The following is a 21,353-nucleotide window of genomic DNA, read 5'->3' as shown; positions in this document are numbered from 1 at the left end:
GCTCCGTGCGGTGTTTACAAAGTTACTACGTATTATTATACTATAATGTTCGTTTACCAAGCGAAAGAACAGTAACACCGAGATTCTCCGTCGAATCTTTATCTTTGACATTTTACCACGGCGTTTGTTCTCGATATGACGCGGTCGCCATACCGTCTGAAATTTACTATATGCCTCTGTTATAATCTCATCAAAATGTTTAAAACCGATTGAAAAATTTCGCACGCAAAAGACTAAAAAGCAGAAAATAATTATTTAAATAAAAATAAATCTTTAAAAAATACCACGTTTTTAAAACGGACTAAAAAGTACAAAATAATTTTTCCTAGCCCCACGTACAGATAGTCCTGAAAATTTGTGATTGTGAATTTTTAATAGCTATGAAAATACATGTTTTTTAAAAATTTATTTTTGTGAATTTTAATAGCATGCATATTTTTTCACCTTTCATATAAACTTTTGCGTATTTTTCTTTTTAATTCCTTGTTAATTGTTCTAAACCGATCAATTTAAATTTATTTACTCAAATCCGATTATTCTCGACCGACATTGTAAAATGCTGAAGTTTTGCATATCCAATGCCGTCTTCTAATTTTTGCAGTATACATACCGTCCATTGTTCTGCTGAAATATGAATTCTCTTCCACTGATCCCTCTCGCATGTCTCATTATTTTCTCGTTAATGAGTTTTACGTAAGCTATGCTTTTCAGTTCTACATTTACACCACGCGCTTCCCTGTCGCCCAATTCACGTCGACAATACGTGATTAATCAATTTTTAACGACATTCTGCCCTTCACCTACCAATTCCGATATTTTCGAAAAGGTTGTACGTATACCTTTCTGTTCACGATTAAAAATCGTTTAAATTCCGAATTGATTTAATTGTATGCAGTCTGTCGTTATCACGATAGTTAAAACAATTACTTAATGTAACAAATTACTGTGCAGAGTAACTAGCGAAGCGTAATAATTATTCTTCACATTATTAGAGTCTCGTGAAAATAGTACACGTGTCCTATAATTTTCTGGCAGAGCTTCCTTGAAAAAAATTGAAAGTGACCTTCGCGTGCTCTCTTCGCCTCTATCTAACATGTTCCCCTTGAAATCGTATAGTAGCTTTTATTTCAGACACTTTTCAATAGCATTAATAATCTCAGAAACAAGTTACATCTTTTAATTTAGTTTGACGAACACAAGAAATCTGTTATGAGAGAATGGTTGTATTGTAAAAGACATATAAACAATTCAATATACAGAAATATTATCATACAATATAAAATGAAACAGTTCAAGAAATAGTTCAACGAAATTTTCCGGCAAACGATCAGGAATAAGTTATATTTTCAAAATGTCTACTCGTCTAGTTTTGCTGTTTGTAGGAAAGTCAAAGAATACACAACGCATACAGAAAATAATAACGGGCAGACGAGTCAGATTTACTCCTTAATAAGGTGTTGGTCGTATTTCAAACTCCGAGGCGTTTTGTTACTGGGAGAAATGAGACCATTACACCGAAGCTTATACGGGCGGTGTTTTCATCAACGTCTCGCAAAAAATTGCGAATAATACAACTCATCAATCATCCGGCAGTTGGCGCCAGTATGATACATCAATTAAACTGTATAGAGCCAGTCGCGGATGTATTGTAAAGTAAATGAGCGAAGAAGGGAATATTGTGCTTTGTTATCGCGTCAATTGTTCATAGAGGAAGGCAGAACCTGGTAAAAACCGGGGCATTTTGCTGAGATACTTTACATATTGGACCAAGTGAATTTTCGTATAAAATTTAAAGTAAATAAAGAAGCTTATTACGTTCCGCGGTTATTTTTTGGCGGTTTTCAAGTTAATTAAGGGAGTAGACTCATTTTTCCAGCATTACGAGGGTGCGGAATTCGCGTTCTCATTTCTCGATAATATTATACAAAAATCGGGGTTTTCGGCCTGTATCTAAGAATTCTTGCATCTTTCAATGCCTGTCGTTTTTCCTACAAAACGTACTTTTTAAATGTTTGATATAGGCCCACATAAAAAAGTTGTAAAATGCAACTTTTAGTATTTTTTTCTACAATTCCGATCATTTGCTGACAACTCCTGTAGTAGACTAATTGCTCTAATCTCTAAGCTCCGACTAATTGCAGAGTGGGAACGCGTAGTGGAGTAGGGAGCGCTGTCGCGCGGAGTGGGGATCGCTGAACGCGATCACGTACTACCAAGCGTCGCGCGGGGAGTTGTAACGGTTAAATTTAATAGTTTATATCTCCTAAACGCATAGGCTTTTTTAAAAAATCTTTTTAAAATATTGCATTGTCATCCAGTTCTGAGCTATGTTTAAAATTTCGAGTATCTAGCTCATCGGGATGTTAGTTTAAAATCAATTGCAAAATTTGTACCGAACAGACAGACGGACAAGAAAGCAAGCTAATAAAAATTGATTGATCTTCTATCTAGCGTTTTTGACTATACAAAACCCCCAATTTCGTATTATCGAGAAATAAGAACGCGAATCCCGCATCCTTGCAATCCTGGGAAAAGGAGTGTCTACTCCCTTAAACGTTTAAACTCTAGATATCAAATAAATTACTAAACATTTGAGTACTGCATGAGTAAATTGCATCAGTTGAATATGCATAAAATGAAAAAGATATCGTATAGAATGGAAACATTCTAGGTTAGAAGAAATGTTTAGTTTTCGTGTTAAATAAATTGTTTAATAGTAGTACAAGTGCGTGTAACTTCGTTATTCTCGTTGTTTATAAAACCGGATAAAACGTACGAATTCCATATTTAAAGCAGCGTCGAGAGTAAAGTATTGATGCTCTATATAAACTTGATTAATATCGTTAGAAATAGCAAAAATTAAATTCTATGCAACTGGAAGCAATTAAGTAAGAGTCGTAACGACCTTCGGCACTTCAGGGTCACCCGCGTTCGGTCAAACAGCCATAAGCTGAAGGTTTTGAACGTCTGCACGTGACAGGCAAATGAATCTCGCAGTCATGATTAAGCAATCAATGTCGAGGAAACCGAGAACCATACGCACGAATCATCATCATAGATTTGGCTCTTCTACCAACACCACTACTCGTACGGTTAGAGAATCAACGTAAACCAACCAATAGAACCATGAACACCATCACGAGACACTGTATTCGTTAAAGATTGTAAGCGTTATTGCACGTACTTTCTAACTACCTTTGCGATGTCCAGTTACCACTGAATGATTCACCATCGTGAGTAGAAGATTGATCACTGAATAGACTGCGAATCGTTGTACATATGGCACGTGAAAATTTCTAAAATACAAGAAAATATGTGTGTACTCATTGCTAGGCTTACGGAAGATCGGATTGTAGACGGGTTAGTGTTTGGTTAATCCTTGAGATGATTTATTTTAACAAGTTAACAGTAAGCCTACCATTCTAGATTTTTAATTTGACAATTATTGAAATTGTAAAGGTGCTTTCATGGGAATTTATTGAATATATTTTTTGACTCGAGTATGCATATGTATATTATAGTAAAAATCGCACAAAATATAAATAAATTTAATCTTGTTATTTTTATAATATCTACGTATACACATCAGTCACTTTTGATGGACCGAGCACTAAAAGCGATGAAAATGTTTTAGCTTATAAAAATGACACGACTCTATTTAGATTTTTTGCCATTTTTATTACAATATGTGCTTGGATAAAGAAATCGAACGAAACAATTTCCATGTAAGCAATTTAATCATTTCATTAATGGTGAAATTAAAAATATAAAACCGGTCATTTGACCGGCAGTGTTAGGTTCAGTGTTAAGCTTCGCACAGTTGAGACAGTCATAGTCTTACTCGATACAATTTCTAGGTTTGATAGTAATAACCTTTTCATATTATTGTCGATTGGTCGGATGGCGCAGCAATCGAACATACCTACATTCTACTTTCTAACATTAATAAAAACACGGAAAACATTTTTATTTTATTCTTACAGCAATAAATCTAATGAAGGAAATTCTTCCTTTAATGTGTCTTTGTATATATGTACTGCTACTTTATCTCCTTCCAAGAGAACTACTTGCTTCTCTCAAAATTTTCATAATTAGGTATTACGCTTAATAACCGTAGCAGTTGGAGAAGCGACGTAAAACGAAAAAGAAAAGGTATTACGATAGGAAAACAGCGTCTCTTCATTTGGGAAATGATCGAGATGAAGCTTTAGGTTTCTAGACATTTTAAGCCGAAGTTTTCAAGGTATTTAGCTTTCCCTCCGAAAATAGAAAACAATTTGCAGAGCCAGCCCGGAATCCCTATTGAGGGGGCTCCGAAAAGACACAGTGAAACTAATCGATAAAGCTAAGCCACTAAGACGCATCTACAAACTACGTTTCGCAGTGGTCATCCTCGCGAATCCCTGGAATCCCATTCCAGCAGAATCCTGCGATATTAGATGACAGAGAAGAAGATAAGGGGAAACGAGGCAGATTCCATCCTGTTACTCTGATAATAGGGATCGCCCAAGAATCGCCTACAACCCCGTACGAACCAGTTTTGTGGTCATTATCTAACCCAGACCTAGCGAACGTATAGGATATGTGGGACTCAATAGGGCAGCTGCGTGACATGATAAAACGTTGGTAGGATATGGTTTAGCCGAAAGCTTTTACGAGTACCCGCGAATGTTCCACCGTGGCGAACCAATTGTCAGATTATGGGGACTTTCGATCGGCGGCGGTTACCTAGGCGAAATTACCAGGGGTATATTGTAGGTGTTACGTATGCACATAGAGAAATGTGGTTCAATTGCACCATTCGTTCTGCGAAACCAAGGGAATTAGGATAGTTCTGATAATATAGTAACATTCTACTGTTATCACTGGCAGCCAGTACTCGATTGTAAAGTAACCCGACTTAACTAACAGTTGCCGTAATTGAAACACAGGAAACGAAAGGATCAATTCAGTTTCCGCAAAGTAGTAACAAATTTTCGAAAATCAATCATTAACCCCAAGCCCTATGATTTATTTTACGGCTTCAGTGATTAGAATTTTTTTGTAGTTCGTAATTTCTTAAAAAAAAGGAGAAAATTTATATCTATTGTATGCCTACTATATTCTCCAATAGATGTACGTTAACAAAACCAAAGTATAATTTTATTTCGGTTTAAAAGAAATTAATAGTAATAATTTTAATTAGAATTTAATAAATTATTAAAATTATTAAACTTTTCATGGGAATTAAATTAATGATAATAATTTATTTAACTCTGTACAGAATCTTTAACACGATATTGTAGGGCAAGGGGTTAATTAATTCGTTTCAGAATAACAAATTGAAGTAAGAATACACATAATCGTCATTCTTTATTTTTTAATAATTGAAATTATAAAGACACTCCCATTAGAAATCATTCAATAAATTTCTTTATTCGAGGACGCATTATTATAAAAATTGTGAAAAATCTACATAAATGCAGTCTTGTAATTTTTTTAAAACAATATATAAACATTTTGTACCCGGTGCTCGAAAATGATTCGTTTATTGTTTGAATAATCTGTCAAATATTTTACATACATAAAAAATTTAATATTTCATTGAAACTATACATCGCGAAATAAAATCTTTTATCCTGCCGATTTCAAATATTTTTTGGATCCACCGTACATATTTCGTCCGTCCAATGAAGACTAAGTCGATTTTCCGGAAATGACGTTCTATGTAACGATGTTTTTGGTTGGAAGACATAACACAAACATATTTCGGTTGCAGCATGCAGCTAAGCCACCATTACCGCGCCAACGTGCCAGTGCATGCCGTCTATGTACAGGTACGTCGTAATTTGGCGCTCTAAGCGGCCACGAACTGCGAAGGTATCGCGGAACAGCAGGAACTCGAACTAAGAAGATGATCGCGAACAGAGATACAGAGATGAAACATAAACGAAATTCAATTTGGATGAAACGATGTATTGTTGTACGAGAAGCAATTACTCGGTTGCATTCTAGAACCGAGTAATTCGGAATATGTGAATCAATCACTTACGCGTATCTGCTACCTCATCTAATTAAACTAGCATCTATGATACAGCAAACATAGTCGATGGGATAACAAGTTTATCTCAATTTAAACTTAAATAGACTTCGGCCACTTTCTAAATAAACGGCTCGAATATAATTCATTGAAAAGAAACGAGCGCGGCGCGTCACACATGAATTACCAATGGACATTAACCGTATTCTATTAGAATGTCATAATAATTTTAGTTAAATGCTATAAGCATTTCGCTAGAAATTACGAAAAAGTTTTGTTCGATGATGAACATTTACAAAATTTAATCAAAAAGTGTAAAGTGACGTAACTACAAAATATTTTAACTATAACGAGCAAAATATAATATATGTATAAATGAAAACTTTATCTAAAAAAATGATTAACTATTTGAATGCAGAATCAATATTTATCCCACTACGGAGACACGTCAGTAAAGTGTATTATCCTCTCGGTGCGGCTAATTGCAAATACTCGAATTATCATAGAATATTTAATGCAACGTATCTTGTTATTCGAATGATATTTATTCCAACGAAATGCTATCAACTTTTCCCCGATATTTATTCCACGCACGCCCCGATTATTTCAATTTATATTCCATATACCGTTTTATATTGTTCCTCTGTCCTATTTTACATACGAAATAATCGTGAATTCGGGGGATGAAAATGAGAATAGTAATTTCGCGGACATTATGCGATACAAATTAAATGAAGAAAAACCAATATTCTGTCTGGAAGTGTTGAATTATTGCTTGTATTTGCTGATAGTGATTACGGAAAGTATAAAAGCACACCATTTATGCGTAATCGCGAGGTAGTTATCGATTGCTTCGTTCGTGCTAACGATCGCGAAAAAGAAAATTATGCGTCAAATGAAAGCTTCGAAAGTAACCAAATTTCGGTATATGTATATGACGCAATACAATTTTTCATTAAAGATGGAGATCAACGTTTTTATTGAAGTGAATTGCACAAAGGTTTGATCTAACTAAGAAAAATTCTCGGGTCCGCGCTGTTTCTTAGATCGTGTAGGTCTACTATCTTTCTGTGACCTCGCCGAACGTAGAAAATACAGTTCAAATTATGTCGTGTTTAGTGTCATTTTAATCAGAAAAATGCCACAAATAAGTTGGTGACAGTCCCACATACCTACCTAAATTTAAATATAATAAAAGTAATCAATTTCTTGTGTTCTGCATAATTATTTGCTTAAACCTTGGTAACACAATGTTTAGACTAAAGTCTCACATGATATTTTCATTTCGTTTTCATTTGCAAATTACGCTTTTGTGGGTTGTCGGAGAAACAGCATATGCATACATATGAAAAGCGTATTTACACGGCAAAATAAATGAAACAACGTCTACCTTAATAACCACATTCTCTCCATCTATTTTGTAGGAGAATAATTGTAAAAAACACTGTGCATGCTAACAATAACAAGATTCTCTTAATATGTTTTCACAGTAACTCGGATTATTAAAATACCTTTCTCTTTTGATGCTTCGCGAATGGATGGATGAAATGAAACTTCGCAAAAAAATCTGATATATGTCTCTTGGTTAGTCGTAAGTCTCGAGTATTCTCTGCACAATTTGAAATAATTACATTGCAATTATAACTTTTGTTTTTCATTGCAATCGAGTACTGTTTCATCAGTATCTAGATGAAGTACAGTAACATTTTCAATATAATGTTTCAAGTAATTACCGATAAAGCGGTACAGAACGCGACGGAGAACATCGAAATATGTATCTGGATAAAGGAGTAACGATCTCTCTAAAAGGGTATTTAGTTTCCCAAAGGCAATCGATAATCGTGCCATCAATTGCGCGTCAATCGGACATCCGTTAGTGGAAGAGGAACAATTTTAGTTCCCGCGATGTGCAGAAGTTCCAGAAATGTGAGGGAAATAATCCAATATATCACCAAAGTGGTAAATGAAAGAATATTACTTGTATTACGATATGTGTCGTTAAATATCTTCGATCGGAACTGTTCAAAAAATAGTTCACCGTTAAAACTTGCAATGCGACTTTTGTTCCCCGCGATGAGTACTATGTGAAGCGATAAAAAACATGTTTGACCTTCAAAAAGGGTCAAGATCAATTTCCCGGTCCATTTTTTTAAAAGGTCTCCACCGAACCAGAAGTACGTTTTTGTACATCCTGCTCTGTTCTTCCTCTTCCACATTTTTTTTATTGAAACGCTGGCTCAATTTACCGTAAACACCCTGTACATAATTTTTCTACATTACTGCAAATAACGCAGATATTCAAGGTGGCCGTAGTTATTAAGCCACCCTGTATAATTGATTAATGCAACTGTAGATTTTGAATATGTATAATCGTGTTTAATATTTACAGAACACATCGCTATAGGACTTAGACCACTTTCATAATTATGGTCACAATCGTCGAATCTCGTTGCAATAATTCGACCGGCAGAATTTATAATCAATGCGTGTAGATAAGAGCAAAAAGTCGGTGCACGACCCTAAGCCGCCGCCGCCGGTTCAAGGGGGAAACACGCCGGATGCAAAAACGTTGCCAATCTCAGAGACCACTGACTCAGGGTCAACTACCAGATTATGAGAACTCGCGTCGGTGGTGGTCGTTCCCCTTCGAAAACAGTTGAACCGTGCGAGTTCCTGCTTAAACGGATACTGTTGTGACCACACAAACGCACGCCAATATAATACACAAGTAATCGTCAATTCACAGGCCACCTACACCACCCGGGGTTGGATGAACGTTTAATCAACCCCGTATTCCTATCTTCGTTCCGATAGATCTCGCGCATTGTTTGTTCTCGCATCGCATCGATTCCCATTTCGAGAGTACTCGTAAAGAATTTTGTTTACACGATTTAATGTAATTGAACTCTCTGCTAGTTCCGGGTTTCTACTGGCACAGAATGTGAACCACACATTTACACGAAACTTCCAAATTGTTCCCTCAAGCATCGATCGTATGTATCTTGCTAATAGCATTCGCAAATAAATATCTAGTGAACGTTATTCACATAGAGAGCGTTTCAATCACTTTTGCAAACAATCTCCGGAACACCTTCGTGCCTATATGTATAAAGTGTTTACATCACAATATTTCCCCCTCTACACCATGCAGAGTTGGGCATTAATCGATTAAAATTTTAATCAAGATTGATTGATTAATGTGTACGATTAAAAGAAGAAATCGTCGAAAAATCGGCGATTGATTCAATCGATTGATGAAGCTAATCGTCTAAATAATTAGATCTTTGCTAAATAATTAGATCTGTGATTCATAATAGATGTTCAAAAATGTTATTCATTATTTAGTTTATTCAGTATTATCCATGTAGAATATAGGGTATTCGTTGTTTTGCTGTATCTGAGTAGCTTAACATGTCATACATGTGTATGTGAATCGTTCAATAATAGCCAGCGTTGGTCATTACGACTGTCGCTGATTTATTGCATTCACTGACCATTACCATGGTCACAGATGTGTCATGAAGATTACATTTCGATTAATCTAAAAATGTTATCATGGACAGAACTATACACTAATGTTCAGCGAACGTAACTCTGAGAACGAGGGGTGAAGTCCGTGATTACTTTCGCAATAGGGAAGACCGGAGCTAGTTGACTACTTCTCTTTAATTGTTGCTGGTAGAGCAGATGATGCTTTATATGATTGACTATAGTTCGTTATTTAAGGTGTCAGCGTATCAGACAGTCGCTCTTGTTATATGAGCAAAGATAACAAACCTAACAACATCAGCGGTAAGCAAATAGTTTCGTTGTGATAATTTAGGAATTTGTGTCCATTAACACTAAAACTACCACCACCGGTCACAATGTTCCAGATTTCTAATTTACAATTGTTGATATAATAAAAATGATTTCATAAGAAATGATTCTATAGATGTCTATACTTTTTTTGTATGTTATAGATTGTATAGATAACAATATATGAATATAATCAACGTTCAAAATAAAAAATACTACTACTATTTCATTTCTTGTTATTATTTATAAACAAAATTGGATTAATACAAAATATATTTTAAGTGATATTTAATTCTCTTCTTAATGGAAATTAAATGATTTTAACAATTGACTAATTATGAAAATGTGGTGTAAGTCCATTTACAGTCTGTAAACATATATTCTTTTAGTTAAATTCGCCTGAAAGAAATTTATATAATCAAATTACATATATTGATAAATTATTAGAAACATTGCCAGACTTTTAATTTTCTCGAAACAACAAAAAATGGACTTGCACCACTTTCAAAATAAACGGTCCATATTATCGACGTTAACATGTTAAAAATATTGGATAGGGTTACTCGATTAACAAGCATATAAAAGTGCTAGTGAACTTCTTTGTATGTGAATTACTTTTACACTTACTAATAAAAATATATTAAAATTAATTCAATTAGTAATAATAAACTATGGCTCAATGAATATACACGAAGCTTTTGATAGGCAACGGTCCAATCAATAATTCGTTTGTAAAAATGGTACATGTTAACAATTAGTTAACTAGCCCCGGCTTCTCCAGCGTGGGCGGTTAGTAAACATTCAGCGACTGAATGTGCAATTTCATATTTTAGTAAATACGATCGAGTTCGATCAAATTGGATCATATCAATATTGAATGTCACAACTCGTAAATATTATTTCGATTAGGTTCTCGAAGATTTCCGACAGTATGCGCCGCGGAGACTTTCCCATTCGCTCCTCTCCCGTATGTACCTTTGTCTTTCCGTCTCTCTTATATACGTATATTCGTATACTCACCCTCTTCGTCCATCTCTTTCTCATTCCCCGGCGAAGTTTCCATTTTCGCCGTTTTACCATTTCCAGGCATTATTCGGAGAGTATATTGTATTACCCGGGAAAACGACCGTTCCCGTTTTCTCGGAAGAACTTCGTTGAAAGTTTCGCGACTATTCCAAACGATAACCATCGGATCCGGCGACGCCGTATGCGTCGTCCTACCTGTATTTCTGTTTACCTACACATGTCGTGCTATATCTGTGCCACCACATGTCCTTGTGCGCGCATACGTACAGGGATTCTTCCAGAAGGAGACGTTTAGGTCCCATGTAAATGCAGCATGTGCACAAGAACCATCGCTGCACATGCTTACTTACTAGTACGCACATCGCATCGTGCGAATAATTTTGTTACGCTTTTGTTCCAGCAATTGCGGCGTGTATGCGGGGATTCGTTTAGGACATTTCAAATGGTTGGCTAATTCTTAAGGATGTTCTGGAGGTAGAATGGGAGACAAAAGTACAAGAAATTCGAAATCCATCAATATGTCGGCAATGAAAGCCATTCATGAGTATATTTTTGTTTTTGGAGTTTGTAGTTGCGTTTTTTTCAAGGTTTAAATAGGGTTTGAAGTGGATTTTTATGAACGTGTTAAAATGTGAAAACTTCAAGTTGCTATAATTCTTAAACGGCGCAGTGAATCGAACCCAAACTTTGGTAATTCCATTAATTTAGTAAGAATTATATCTTGTCAAATTTTCAAAAATTTTGTTGCGTTTTTATATACCTCCAGAATATCCTTAATTGACGCGTAGTCTACAAAAGAAATGCCTTTCAAGGTCGATTTATACTATCCGCACAGGCCAGAGTCGCCAGATGAGGGGAGGGAGTACGAATTCAGGGGAGAAAGTTACCCTCTCTCTGATAAATAAATCAAGATAAACTAAAACATTTATTTATTTGATATTAGCCACTGTTGGGCAACAAATAAATCTATTTAATTAACAAGTTATTCGTTATTTGGATATTCAAATGAAAAGGAAAAATAATTATTTATTATTTGAGCAAGTCTAAATAATGGATTATTTAAAATAATAAAGTCAATTGTTATTTACAAATACAATTTCAATTATTATTTGTATTGGCAAATAATAAATTAAACCTCGGAAAAACATATATATAATTTTAATATTTCTAATAGAAGAAATCAGGAACAAGTTATTTTGATTCATCCGGTAATTCTAGTGTAAAACATTATTCAGTAGATAGCAAAATTGATTTTGAAGGGGATTTAAAAAATTCATGACAAAAATGAGAAGGTGCGATTTAAAATAGTGAAAACATTTAAAAAATTTTAAAATACTGTTATACTGTTTGCAACTTATTAAACATATTGAGAAAGAAAATAAATTTTTATTTTGCAAAGAGATCCACTGTATAATTGTTGCAACTCGTGATCCAAATCGGAGATGGTTGGCCGCAGTTTTATTCATTCGTAGAAATAAAATGGCAGCAACTTGAACGAGCTGAATGCTTCGAGAAAACGCTAGTTGAACAAAGCGTTAAACTCTCCGAAATTGTTGAAACACTTGGAAGTTCGAAGGCTACGGAATTTGCACCGTGGAATGTGAAGTATGGGCAACGCTATGAACAAATTATAGGCGCGCACGTGTGGCATTTCGAATAACTGAGCTAGTCTGACTACACCGGTTACACAGGGAGCAAGTTTCAATTGTGTTCTCACACTTTTAACTTTACGTCACTTAAAGTATTAAATAGCATCAGTTTGTGGCCGATGCACACGGTAAAATAGGAACGGATATTATAATGTACGATAGAGTGCTGTCTATACCAGGGGTTCTCGAACTTTTTCAATTTTCTACCACATAGATAAAAATCAACAAATGTCTGTGTCACCATAAAAGTATTTCCCGATCAAAATCCAGACATACCAAATGGAGTGTTTATAATCAAACAGTAAACAAACTAGTTTGTGTAAGAATTGCACCACCAACAATAACGTAATGCACCATGGCTTGAAAAATAGCAGGTCTATACGATGAAAGAGAAAATGAAATTTCTTGATACATTGTATTCGCCAAACTCTAATTTAATTGTGAAACGCTTTTATCCGCTATTTGATAAAAGGGTTGGAAAAGCACAATGGAACGTATTGAATTTCAATTTAATCAGTTTGCGTTCTTTGCTTACTTATCCGAGAGATTGACAGTTAATTTGTTTGTTTAACAGTTTTGAAATATGTAAGTTCTCGGAACTAATGTAAAATATTAATTTTACAATTAATTTCTGCAAGCTTCACTTGTCTTTCGAAATATGTTCCGCAAATAACTATATAGCAAATTCGTTATATATTATTATTATATATAAATAACTCGTTTATAGAAAACCTTGAGTAATCAATTTTTATAAAATCATTATTTTAGAACAACTTTTATTTTACGTGTGTTTTGGATGTTACCTACAACAAAATGTTGTTCAAGTAACGAAAGGAATTTCAACACTCCTAGCAACAGTTTCGACGATTAGAATGTGCACTTGATTTTCTCCCGTTAATTTCCAACCGTTAAAATAAATATGTATAATGAAATTTCGACGGAAATTCCATTTCAATGTTCCGCAAATGCTCCATTATCCGGAATCACGAATGGAAAATTTCCGTCATACCGCGTGATTACATATAGCAGAAGAAATCGAGAACCGTCTCTCTTGTTTCCAATTTTTCCCGAACGCGAGACATTCTACGTGGAATTCAGTAATGAAGTCCTGACGGAGCCAAGAAATGTCCTGACTTCCTGAAGAATTTTCCTTTCCAATTTACGGAAACGTTGTCACTCGGAAGATGCCTCCGCGTCGCATACAAACACCCTCACACACACACACGCACACACAACTGATGCTTTTAACATTTCAGTACCCTACGAGACGAAGACGTCCTCTTGGAATCTTGTTCTATCGATAATATTCATGTACAATTGTTTACCTCTACTTATTACAAGCGTAAAGAAAGCGGATGAACTTTTCATTGCGTGACTGTCAGGAAGATACATGAACAAAAATGTTGTACTTCCTTGAAATGGTTTCCGAAGTCATTTCAAGTAACTTTTTCCTTTAGGGAAATATTCTCCGCAGCTTCGTTACGGAGATATTAAAACACCAACCAATCGGAGCGCGGCTTTGACAGACGGATTTCGGCTTGGCTAATCTCCACGCCGCCCTCAGCGGACGCTCTGATTGGCCAGTGTTTTTCGTTGATAACTCCGTAACAAAACCGCAGAAATTTATTATTTATATAAAATTATTAATTATTATAAAATTATATTATTAATTATTACAAGCGTTCTGACTTTCCTCAAAAATGTAGACCTATATTACAAAATTTAATTATATTTACACTTATGTATTATTGCGATAACAAAAGAATGTACTTATAACTGTATACCAAAAGTGGTCGCTAATGACCTCGATATATAATAAACAATTTCAAAAAAAAACCGCAGAAAATATTTTCGCAGAGGAAACAGTTACTTCAAGGAAGTATACCATTTTTGGGACACCCTTATGTATACAGTTCGGAGCAAAACTGATTCAACACACTTTAAATCAGAATAACTTTTTTATGAATCGACCAAACGATTTCAATTTCTCTGTAAGGCTAGAAGAATTAGTTTAGCAAATGACGTCTAAAAATATGTTGAAAAAATGCATTTGGTCGGAGTTGTGATAAACAATAGTAAAAAGTTATTTTTACGACTTTTTTTAGCTGTGTTTTGTAAACTCGTATGATTTATATACGTTCTGAAAGTTGCATTGAAATTGGTTAATTGGTTTACGAGTTATACACGATCAAATGTGGTAAAAAGCCCGAGATTTTGAAAAACTGCAATTTTTACCACATTCGATCGTTTATAACTCGTAAACCAATTAACCAATTTCAATGAAATTTACAGAACGTATATAATTTATACGAGTTTACAAAACACATCTTTTAAATTCGTTATTGGCCCAGCTAAAAAAGGTTGTAAAAATCAATTTTTACTATTGTTTTTCGCAATTCCGATCAAATGCATTTTTTCAACATATTTTTTAGACGTCATTTACTAAACTAATTCCTCTAGCCTTACAGAAAAATTGAAGTCCTTCGATCCATTCACAAAAAAGTTATTCTGATTTAAAGTATGTGTGATCAGTTTTACTCCTAACTGTAAATCCAACCTGTATATTATTATATGTATGTATCAACTTCATAACTTTGCAATCTTACCTTCAGGAATCTGTTCCTTTTTTTTATTAACTTTATTAACAGGCTTGATCTCTCCGCATCATAACAATTGTGACACTGTCTCTTCCGTTCAGAAATTCTGTATAGTCGTGAAGAAATTATAGACAGCACACACGTGTGGTGTCAATTTTGTCGGTAAATTCGAATTCATCTGGATCGTGTTTACGTTGCTACGCACATAAAACACCAATTTGCGATACGTCATGGGAAGAGTATAAGCGAGCGACGAACCCGACGACGAGAAGCACACGTCAAGTTACCCCGGTGTTTCATACGAGGAAGCGACATTATAAATTGGAAACACGAAAAACTCGACGCGCCCCGCCTTGTATTCGGGAAGCATGTTCGCTGGATTGGATCCTTTATGCGTGTGCGCGCAACATGAAAGGGTGACAGAAAAATGCACGCTTTCTGGCAGCTACATAATTGTACTCGCGCGACTGTAACAGGACACGGAAAGACGGAGGATGGAGGTTTCAGGTCCGACCGAAAATGTTATCAAAAGGATATAGTGTTACGGGGCAGGTTAACGGACGTCGAGACGTCAATGCTCCGAATCCTAGAGATATTGCCAGCCTCAACATTTTACCGTGAAACCACCGATGCGATTCTCGTAAAAACTTTAGAAAACGTCTAGAAAGATTACAGTTTCATGGGGACGTCGATAATACGAAATTACGAAACATTTCATTATCGACTTCACTATGTTACACTTATCAGCGTATCTTTTAATCACCTCTCAGATATTTTTAGTTTTTCCTTAATTCTACGAATAACTGTTTACCTTAATCGTATATTGACATGTTCAATTTTGAAAATTTTCCACAATTTTGAAACTCATCTTCTCAATTCTCCTATAAATGCATAAAGATCCGCAGTCTATATATTAGTTGCAATTTGCTGCAGAATGAAAAGATAACGTAGAAATGTAAATATTAAAATTGCTAGCTTGAATTTTCTCGAAAATGGACTTAGGCCACTTCCAGAATAAACGGCTCAACTGTGTCACGATTAGACAGCGGATCTTTATGCAAAATAAAAATATTCCACCTGAATTACAACACACACAAACCACAGTGACATAGAAATTAATTTTCTCTCTTAATATGTTCAATAGGTTGAGAATAATATAAAGGTATTTTTAAATTCATCTAATGTGTTTAATATTTTAAATTACACCTACCAATTTTTGTCAAAATTGCATAAAATCCGCTGTCTAGTCATGATATTCATATTGATGCAAACTGCATTGTATGTACCGTTATGAAAACTGGTTTTATTGAATGCCACGTATTGTTTTACCATTTTTTTCGTACGACAAACGGTTTTTGAAAAAGATGAAAGAAATATCTATTGTAACACAAAAGTAAACTATTTTGTTTGCAATTTCAAAAAGGAACGTGTATTTTGGTTATTTTTTATGAATGATAAATCAAATGTTTGCCTTCTGTTTTCACACCAACGTTTAAAGAAATACAATACACATTTTAGCCACAATTAATTTATCAAAAAAAGAGATGACCCAACTTTCAAAATTGCGAAAAAATTCTTTACTATCGGTCGAACTGTTTTCCATGTTTTTCGTAAAAAAAAACCAGTCGTTCTACGAGAAAAGTAAAATAGAATATAAAAGATGCATACTGTGTAGATCTAAAAGCTTTGTAGAATATAAAAGATGCATCCACAAGCTTTTTTCACGCTTTTCTCAATAATTTAAAAGATAACCGAGAAACTAGGTTTTATGGTTATTTAGTTATTTTACTGTTCAAGGGATCGGAGTTAAAATGTTACCCAAACAAATTTTCATCGCGTGTGCAACGCTCGAAATAAACCGTCATCCTCTGGGTTTTAAAAAATTCTGTATGAATTCATGTTTCTCGTTTCAAAAATTATCTTCGCTTGTGTGAGATTTTTATGAAAAGACTTGTTACCCCTGGTAACTTTTTCCAAAAGAGTTCTAATTGCACAGATACTTTAAAATCTGTGCAATAAAACTTCATGAAAAGAAGTTCTCTTGGAACATTTATTAAGAAAGTTTTCATAAGATAAATGAAACACCATTATTTTGTGTTGGTGTTGTTCAACGACATAATTCATACAACCGTACTATTCATAAACAATTTTTAATAAATGATATAAAAAATCAACAGTAATAATTATGCATTCATTAAAAAAGTAGGTGGGTTAACTTTAAAAAAGGTAAAAATGTGATTTTAAGAACGTCAATATATTATAATATTCTCATCCTATTCAAACTGTTAAAAGAAGAAAGATATTTTGTTTCCGTGTCTGGTAAGTGACGCAGATAGTTTTCATTTTGCATAACAATCCACAATACCTTCGTACAAATTCGCGAAGCACTTTCTGGATTCTATATTTCCTGAAAAATGCAGTATTATTGTGTTAAAATAGTTCCAAAGAAGAGAGAGAGAGAGAGAGATCTAGGTCTCAATTACGACGAACCTCAAAGTCCTTTCAGTTGTCAGTACAGTTGACATTAGAAAAGTTTGTTTCTCAGCAGCATGGTAAACAGGATAGGAGATTCATTGATCACGTTCATCGAATCAACACGGAACGGCAATCAAGAATGAATGTTATGGTTTCGCACGGCCTCGATAGGTGTCCATCAGCCATTAGCGGACGCTATCGTAAACGAGGGAACATCGAACAGACGACATAACTTAACCGGTGATCATTCTATCATAAGGAACGAGTGAAAAACAATTGTAAAAGATTATGCAATCTGACTCGATCTATCAAATCAAGGTTGTATTCAAACCGACTTGATACTCGGCTAAACGGGCCACATGATTAGGCTAGCGCATCCGCTGCCGAGAGATCACAACACGTAAAGCAACAACTTGTTCTCGTGGCACGTAACTGGGATCCGAAATCGAGGGAGAAGCTTCGCGTGTCAATCAGCCGGGGAAAACAAATCTCGAGACTGAACTCCACTGACGGGAAGGCGTGAAAATGAGTAACCAGAATGAGGACACGGTGGCAAAGGATGGCCACGATTTTCGGGAACGGATAATTTCAACCGCGACGTCAAATACATATGCGACGAGGAGGCTTTTGGCGAGCTGGCAGGGACCGTTCTCAGAGAAACGTATGGACTCGGTCTCTCCTTTCTCTCTCTCTCTCTATCCCTCTCCATTCACTGGTGGACTCCCAGTCTTGCAACGTAGAGACGCGAAAATCGATTCCCGCTGGCTTGTAGAAGGAGAAGAAGCGAGGAGAGGAAGCAAACTGCTCCTCTCCGTCATCTCTCCTCCATACGATATCGCAGTCCGCGCCTTTTCGTTACAACGGGTAGCTAGACCGGCTAGGGTCTACTGAAAATTCCAGGGAATAGTAAAGGTGGGATCTCATAAGCGCGTCTCGACGCAGTGTTTTGCGATCCATACTCCATTCGTCGTAACTTTCCATTCGCGACGCACAAGTTTGCGTTCGTGACGAACGGAGTATAAAGGTCGGTTTTTCTTACAGGCCAGTCGGACAGAACCTTGTTACCCTGGTTTTGTATCCAGTATTTTCCAAAAAGCTAAAATATTTGATACATAATCAGGGTAGTAAGCTTCTGTCAGACTGGCCTGGACTGGCTAAGATAAATCGATCTTTAAAAAGGTCCCAGGATCGCTACAGCCAAAGACACCAACTCTTTAGATCGCTCGAAGCCTATCTGTAACCCTCTTGTTCGTGACCAGGGCTGAGTAACATTTTGGAGAAACAATACTTCATATACTATTTCAAACTAGAGGGGAGTTGTTGCTCTACTAGCTTCGCGAGTAGAGTTGTTGTAGCTCGCTCGCGAGAGGGTTAATGGTACGCATTTTATTTGGCGAATGTTTATAATGACGATAATGTCTATTGAAATATTGATTAAAAGCTGCGACGTTCGTTTTCGTTGTTGTATTGAAATACGATCTTAAAGCACTTTTAGTTTTTCCCGAATTTTCATGTTTCCGGGCAACTTTTCCAATTTTTTTTTTTTAATCTAAAAACCTGATTCGGACAACAACGAACATTTAAAATAAAAATTAGCCAAATCGCTCCAGCCGTTCTCCCGTGATATCGTGATCAACGAACAGCATTTCATTTTTATTATATAGACAATCGTTTTTCTAGAATTGAAATGAGAAATACCAAAAATAGAATATTTTTATTTTGATAACCTAAAACATGAAATAAAGTGCTTGAACTTTGCGTTAAATGGTATTTAAAATATTTCGTGAGGATGAAAATGGATTGAGGAAACAGATAAAACCGTAATTTAACCCCTAACATGGTTGTACCCAATACTGGAACTTCCTGTAGCCATATAAAATGAAGTAGTTTACGAAACTTTAAAGTCATTTTTTAAAAGAACGGTTCTTTTGCAACCTATGGTTCCTTGTATATGTACTTTTGTTTTTCGTCGCGAGTACTGTACGATGCGATGGAGTAGATCTTGAAAAGCGAGGTCAAAGGCATTATTTACATATATTTTTTATACATCCTGTACTATACATCCTCTTTTACTTACATCCTTTTATACATCCTCTAATTAAATATTTAATTTTTTAAAATATTTTTCCCTTAAATAAAACACAAAAACTAGCGTTCTTTCAATTTTTTCATCCCAATTTAACAAAATCATGCAGTGAAGGGTGAGAATTAAAAAATGGTTAAATTTTCTATAATTAGAAAAGAATGGTGACAATATGTATAATATAATTGATTAACAAAGTTGTATTCTTTAAAATTTAACCATTGAATTTTATTTTCAAATCGGGCACAAACTTGTGCAATCATCTAATATTTAAGAAACTTTTTCTAACAAATAAAATATTTTATTCTCGTAAGTGCACGTCTGATTTACCACAGAATTTTATTTAAAAAATTCGTATTACTAATAAGTAGACTGCGGATTTTATGCATTGATGGGAAAAATGAGTAGTTGCCATTTAAAACAGTGAAAAAAGTTACAATGATCTAATAATGCGAATCTAATGTTTTCCGTTTGTTAAAACGATTAAAGTAAGAATTAAACCGTTTATCTGACTCCAGTCTCTTGAAAATGGTGCAGACAATTTTTATTTTGCATAAAAATCCGCAGTCTACTAATAAGATAATCAGTATGTGACTCTAAATTTCTAAATTCGAAATACGGTTTACAATAATTGGCCCATTATCTAACGCTCTCACTCATGCATGCGTCGATCGATCATCCGTCATTAACCACAGCTTGTTATGTATTACTTTAAATACTATATTTATTTACTTTAATTATTTTTGCCCCCCTTCCCCTTTCCCTTCCTTTTCCTTTCTCTTGAAAGAATAAATACAGTTGAAGAACTTTGCTACGAGAAGACGTTTTAAACTACAGAATATGAATCGCGAAAATGTATTATTCCGAAATCGTTTGTTCTTGCGACAAGTTCGTTAACATTTAACTATTCAGAACTCTCCATTTAACTTTCCAGAATTGAAAAGTCCTTTAGTCGTGGCCAGGAACGCGTTAACCCGACATACTAACTGTCCGATGTTTCACTCTGCGGGGCCAAGTCCCCAAGCTTGAATATTCATCGCATTAAATTGATATTTTGTAAGCCGATGTAAGAATGTAATTACTTAACTCTGTATATATGCATTATGAGCAAGAACCGCGGAATCAAGTATTACAAAGACCGCATGCCTGATTTAATATTCATGAAACAATGGCAGACACCGATCGCAGAGCCTGCTACATCATGGGGAAATGTACAATCGTCCAGAATATATGTAATTACCTCGAGTCAATAATTACGGCTCGACTGTAATTACAACTTGACTATAATAATTACGACTCGACTATCTCAAACTAGATTGATTACAAATTGTCGAGTAATAGTGAAGCAAGGAGACATCCTCCTGCTAATGAACATTTGGAAGTACCCTTCATCGTATGATATGAAATATTGGTCATTACTATAAATTAAAGGTAACTACTGTAACAATAATAATACGGCGTATACACAATTATCCGTTGCTTCGCTTCAAAACAGAAGCAGAGGAAACAGGAGAGTAAGAGCAGAGATTAATCACTCCCTCACCGAAATCGATGATTTCGATCTGGCAGAAATCGATATTTTACGAACATTTTTGTTTGTATCATTATTTCTATGAAAAATTGAATTTTCTACGGATGATTTGATCATTTAACTACTTAGCCACTGTTCCCGTGATGAAAACTCTCGAAACACTTCAGACTCACCT

General features: G+C 35.1%; 1 protein-coding gene across 7 annotated transcripts in view; it reads right to left on the bottom strand.

Annotated features, from left to right (window-relative positions):
- Cad87a (cadherin 87A) overlaps positions 1-21,353 on the bottom strand; it is a 295,629-nt gene that overhangs the window by 201,631 nt on the left and 72,645 nt on the right. Inside the window, exons 6-7 of one of the 7 annotated variants that reach the window (XR_013010068.1) lie at positions 17,580-21,351; positions 16,702-17,496 (exon numbers count right to left, since the gene is read on the bottom strand). The exons of 3 other annotated variants lie outside the window; for them this stretch is intronic. The gene's annotated coding sequence lies outside the window, so the exon portion shown is untranslated. Of the gene's footprint in view, positions 1-3,184; positions 3,297-16,701; positions 21,352-21,353 lie in introns of those variants that run through there. 3 more of the 7 variants (XM_076434314.1, XM_076434316.1, XR_013010067.1) reach the window with 3 other exon arrangements.

The sequence above is a fragment of the Lasioglossum baleicum genome, chromosome 12 (genome assembly GCF_051020765.1).
Source record: "Lasioglossum baleicum chromosome 12, iyLasBale1, whole genome shotgun sequence".
Lineage (NCBI taxonomy): Eukaryota > Metazoa > Arthropoda > Insecta > Hymenoptera > Halictidae > Lasioglossum > Lasioglossum baleicum.
Note: the sequence above shows the minus strand (reverse complement) of the source record. Positions and strands in the feature narration are given on the sequence as shown.